The sequence below is a fragment of the Procambarus clarkii genome, chromosome 25 (genome assembly GCF_040958095.1).
Source record: "Procambarus clarkii isolate CNS0578487 chromosome 25, FALCON_Pclarkii_2.0, whole genome shotgun sequence".
Taxonomy (NCBI): domain Eukaryota; kingdom Metazoa; phylum Arthropoda; class Malacostraca; order Decapoda; family Cambaridae; genus Procambarus; species Procambarus clarkii.
The window spans coordinates 47,408,297-47,414,775 of NC_091174.1; positions in this window are offsets into that span (position 1 = coordinate 47,408,297).

The following is a 6,479-nucleotide window of genomic DNA, read 5'->3' on the forward strand; positions in this document are numbered from 1 at the left end:
TGGAATACTGCTGCATAATGAAAGCCCCTTTCAAAGCTGGAGAAATTACTGACCTATACTTATGCATTTATCTTCGGTTTAACACAACAGGCACCAGACACACGCTAGGCATCATACACACTAGGATAAAACAAACATTAGGCTGGAAGTCAGAAAAGAATTCAAAGAATTTTACTGGAAAGGCTTGCTGTTAGGAAAGGAAGTAATTGAGATGAATTAATGCACAGTATGTCAATTTTGTGAAATATATGATAAAGGAACAAAAACATTTATACATAAACAGAGATGCAGAACTAGGAAACAGGATTTGTTCAACTGAAATTTCAAGACGGCCAGAGACCAAAAGACACAAAAATGGAATCAATATACGAAGAGGCCAAACCCCCAAACATACCAGTAATACAAAGAGAAACAACTACACGGCAGTGAGGAGGGAGGCAGAAAGAAATTTTGAAAAAAAGAATAAACAAATGTAAAGCAGAACAAATATTCTATAAATACAGCAACAACCAATTGCAGGTAAAGGATAATATTCAGAGCTTTTAAATGCATGGATGGCGAAATACTCAAGAAATTGTTCACGACTTTTGTTAGACTAAAGCTGGAATATGCAGCGGTTGTATGGTGCCCATATCTTAAGAAGCACATAAACTGGAAAAGGTGCAAAGACATGCTACTAAGTGGCTCCCAGAATTGAAGGACAAGAACTATGAGGAGAGGTTAGAGGCATTAAATATACCAAATATACTACACAAATATATATACTACACATACACAATACTAGGATGCACAATAAACTACCCTACACAGGCTGAGTATGGTGTGTACAATAAATGATTAGCTAAAAGATAAGAATGAGTTTGTATAAATGGGGTTAAATCAGAGTGGGAAAATGTAAGTGGAGTTCCTCAAAACTCTGTCCAGGTACCTCTGTAATTCATAATATATACAAATAATTTAGACTCAGGTTTGATCAGCAATATTTGAAAATTTCCAGATGATACAAAAGGGATTTTTTTCTGGATTCAGGATTATTTTTTTTATGGCTGAAAACATGTTTTCAGCAATAAAAGAAATACAGTATTGCTGGAACAACCGTCGACATCTTCAAGAGAAAACCTGAACATCTTTAAGAAGTGCTGGACAAACAAGGCTGTGGTGGATATGTGGGCCTGAGGGGCCTGTCCAAGCAACAGCCTGTTGGACCAAGCTCTCACATGTCAAGCCTGGCCTTGGAAGGGCTTGGTGAGTAGAACAACTACCAGAACCCTATAATGCATGTATGAAGCAGATAACTAGGTTGTAGGAGATAACATAGTTATTATAAGAAAACTAAAAACTCACTGGAAGCAATATAAATTACAAGAGTTGATACTCAACTTCTTTCCATTGTACCTCCCGTGTGTCAGCTTATCACTCTACTGCTAATATCACGGTATTGTAGAATATCTGTCTCTACATTGCCAAGGTGTCTAGGCAGTGAACACCACATAATGCAGTGCAGTCCTGTAAGAATAAGCACAGTAAGTATGGGCATGGAGGAGGTGCAGCAGTGGCTTGTGAAGGGCTGGAGAGTAAATGGACATGTCCAGGAATAAAAAGCATTAGGGTAACAGAACATAGCCCATAAAAATAGTAATGACTGTGAATGAATAATTATATGAATGCAATAATATTTCATATCTCAATAGGAATACTAAGCAGGGTGCAAGACAAGGTACTGGTGGTGATAGTGGTTGGTACAAGTCCTCACATCTCCACAGACACCAGTAACAGCCCTCACTTCCCAACACAGTACCCTTGTTCCTTACTCAACACCCCCTTGGACCTTTAATACAGAAAAATAGAATCAATTAATATAATAAAATATAAAATATAAGTGTTTACTTACGATAATACTATCGGTGGAACACAAAATCTTCTTCTTCTTGATAGTAGGTGCAGTTTGCATGAAGGGTTTGTCCTCGCCATGACTGAACTCACGACAAAATGGCCGCTGTGTTGATATGGCGTCAGATGACGCTGTGACGTCACAGGTGAGGGACGCTTTGCGCAATTACTCCCTCGTCGCTTGACCCCATCACTAATAATTTTGTTATTTTTATTATTTTATTTTTATTTATTTATGTACAAGAAGTTACATTGGGGGTTAACAGAGAATATAGAAAATAAGTAGAATTAACATTCTTGTAAAGCCACTAGCACACATAGCATTTCGGGTAAGTCCTTAAACAGAATTTTTTTTTATAAATTAACAGTAAAATTGATAAAAAATGTTGGCAGGTATTTTACAGCTTTTCTTTACAGGTACAGATAATTTTAAGTAGAATAATTACAGTAAAATCAACAAAAGTGTTTGCAGGTAATTTGAAGAAATTTTGACACAAAAGCAGATCAGAATAATACACAATATTAACAATACACAATAAAGAAACAGGGATTACTAGGTACATGAGGATAGCATTTCAGGGTTATACATTGGTTCACTGAAGCACAATATGAAGATCATTTCGAGGAAAAGTTTCAAGGAATAATGCAGTAGTATATGCACTCAATACAACAACCATGATATCAGATGATATCTAAGATTACAAAGTTAAAGTAATATGGCTTAGGTACAAATATTGGGGGATTGAGTAACACTAGAAACAGTGTGAAGATAAAGCCCATGGTAGAAAACTATGAAGATGAAATTAGGTACTTTTTGGTTTTATTTTTGAATATGGCAGAAGTTGGACAGCTTTTCAAATCATTATAAGGGAGTGAGTTCCATAGACTAGGTCCCTTTATTTACATAGAGTGTTTACATAGATTAAGTTTGACTCTGGGGATATCAAAGAGATATGTATGTCTGGTGGGGTGGCCATGTGTTCTATTACATCTGTCCAGGAAGAGTTTCAGAACAGGGTTTGCACTTAGAAAAAGGGCTTTATAAACGTAATTTACACAGGAGAATGTATGGAGTGAATTTGTTTAGCATGTTTAAGGATTTGAACAAGGGAGCTGTGTGTTGTCTGAAGGTAGAGTTAGTTATTGTCCTGATAGCAGATTTTTACTGGATGATGATGGGCTTGAGGTAGTTTGCAGAGGTTGAACCCCAAGCACAAACACCATAAGAATGATAGGGATAGATAAGTGCATAATAGAGTGAGAGGAGAGCAGAGTAGGGTACATAATATCTGATCTTAGACAGTATACCAACTGTTTTAGAAACCTTTTTAGTTATGTTACCCCTATCTTAATTATGGTATCTGTGCATGGGGGTCTACCACTGCAAACCACCTTAAGCCCATCATCACACAGCAAAAATCTGCTATCAGAATAATAACTAACTCTGCTTTCAGACAACACTCAGCTCCCTTTTTTAAATCCCTAAACTTGCTAAATATTAACTCCCTCCACACATTCTCTTGTGTCAACTACATTTACAAAAGCCTGTTCTTAAATGCAAACCATGCTCTGAAACTCTCCCTGGACAGATGTAATAGGACCCATTATCACCACACCAGAAATAAATATCTCTTTGATATCCCCAGGGTCAAACTTAATCTGTGTAAAAACTCTATGCAAATTAAGGGACCTAGTCTATGGAACTCACTCCCTAGTGAATTGAAAAATTGTAAAACTTTTGCCTTATTTAAAAGCAAAACCAAAAAGTACCTAACTTCATCTATTTAGTTTCCTACACTGAGCTTTAAATTTGCTCTGTACCTAGTGTTACCCAATCTCCTAATTTTTATGTAATATCAAACAACCTTATCATTGTGTTCATTGCTGTCTTCTTTTATGTGCTAGCCATATGCTGTATTGTGACTACCAATTTTTGTCAACTACCATTCAAGCTGTCATTGCAATCAATCTTATATTGTTTCTGCTGTATTGTGCCTACCAATTTGTTGTCAACTACCATTTTAAGCTGTCATTGCAATCAATCATAGCTACCTATGTGCTTTAATATACTGTACCTATAATTTTCTCTCATCTTCTTTTTTTTTCATTCCATGTAATCTGTTATCATTTTTTTGTCTATAAATTTTGCAAGTATTTACCTCCTTAAAATTTTCTTAGATTAAGGACCTGCCCGAAACGCTGCGCGTGCTAGTGGCTTTACAAGACTGTAATTACCATATTTGTATCCTCACATTCCTTATGTACATTCTTGTATATGCATAAATAAATAAATAAATAAATGTGTTGTATATGGGTGCGGAAGTTGAGTCTCTTGTCTAAGTATAGGCTAAGAAACTTTCCATCATTTTTATTGCTAATGTTTACATTATCTATCTGAAGCTGAATTGCATTTGTTGATTTGTTTCCAAATAAGATATAGTAGGTCTTTTCTATGTTTTGTGTGAGGTTTGTTGGTTGACATCCACAAGTAGACTTTTTTTAATTAATTGTTTACAACATTATTTAACAGGAGTGGGTTGGGGTCAGAGTAGATGAGTAGTATCATCAGCCAACAATATAGGTTTAAGTATGTTAGAGACATTAAGGAGATCATTGATGTATATAAGAAACAGGAGGGTCCTAGGATGCTGCTCTGTGGCACCTTTACGGTAATTAAGTGGTAGAGTGGGAGAGGTTATATCATTGATGGCTTCATATTGGTGTCTGTTACTAAGATAGGATCGGATATAGTTTAGGGCACGGCCACGGATTCCATAATGGTGGAATTTAAGTAAGAGGTAGTTATGGTTAACAGTATCAAAGGCCTTTCTCAGGCCGATGAAGAGTTCAATTGGAAACTCACTTTTGTAAAGGGCTAAGAAGATTAAGTCAAGCAGACTAACAATAGCATCATTGGTACTCTTTTGGGAGCGGAAGCCAAACTGACAGGGACTTAGTATATTGAATTTTACAAGATTGGAGTAGAGCTGTTTGTAAAAAAAAATAAAAATATTTTTGATAATATAGGTAGATTCGATATGGGTCTGTAATTATTTATGTCTGCCGTGTTACCTCCTTTATGAACTGGCGTTACTCTTGCTTTTTTAAGGATATCAGGGAAGGTATGACACTCTAGGGATTTGTTGAACAGCAATGCTATGGATGGTGCAAGGGCATGGGAGGCACGCCTGTGTACCATCGATGGTATTTCACTAATGTTCCCAGCTTTGGTTTTTAGCGAGTGAATGATGGACACAACATCTGTAGGGCTGACCGGAGAGAGGAGAAGAGAGTTTGGATAGCTGCGTGAAAGATATGTGGTAACATATGTCTGAGTCTCTGGGATTTTTCGGGCAAGGTGAGCACCAAACGATGAAAAGAAGCTATTAAATTCAGTTGCTGTTTCAAGATCTGTTGCAGGTGTATAACCATCCTTGGAGATTTTTATCTTATTATGTAAATGTTGTTTAGCTCCTAGGATGGTAGAGATGGCTCTCCATGTGCTTTTTATGTTGCCTTTTGCTTCTTTGAATCTATTCTCGTAATAGAAACGCTTTGCTCTTATTATACTGGTAAGCACTGATGAGTACCTCTTAACTACTTCTTTTCCAACTAGGCCAATCCTAAGTTTTTTTTTCATATTCATGTTTCTTGTCGATTGCTTTAAGTATGCCATTAGTGAGCCAGGGATTATTTAACCTTTTGCCAGTTACTTGCTTGGTGAGGTGAGGACAATAAGTATTGTAAAGGCTTAAAATTTTGGAAAGGAAGAGGCTAGTTAACGAATTATTATCCTGTGTATTGATAAATTTAGATTCCCAGTTTACATTGTGGAGGGTATTTGTAAGATTGCCTATTGCCGCTTCACATTGTAACCTAAAGGTAATTTTCTTGTTACCTGGTGGTGTTATGGCCATGTTCGCTACAAGGAAGGTAGGATAGTGGTCAGTTGTTCTGTCAGTGATTATACTTGATGTAAGAGGAGCTGTTATGTTGGTCCATCAGTGATCCAGGGTAGTCGCAGATGTTTGAGTGACTCGGGTGGGCCTGGTGATTGCGGGGATGAGCATACAGGAATTCATGCTGTTGAGGAAATAGTCTACTTGAGGGCTATTTTGTAGCCCTAGGTCAATATTGAAATCACCTCTGAGAACTATGTGATTTTTGTTGAGATTATTGTTTATGATAAGGTTCCTCAAGTTGTTATTGTATTTGTGTCTAGCTTCAGACACAAGCATGTTACAGTTATGTCTTAAAGAGTTGAGAGCAATTAAGGATGATAAAGAGTCACTTACAATTAATGTATCAAGTTTGGATACTTGTACACATTTCAGTGCAAGGAGCAAGGCAAATAGTTCAGTCTGAAGGGTAGAGGCCCAGTTGTTTATACGGACTCCCCACTCAAAATATAAGTCATATCCTATTGCCAGGACAACTGAACTTCCAGCTGCACCCGTTGGGCGCTCTAGGAAACCTTCAGTGTATATGATTTGAGAGAGAGAATGCTCTGTGGACAGAGCATCAATATGGCTTAAGACGTTGAGCTTTGCTTCAAAACAAAGCTGGGACTGATCTCTAATTTGCTCCTT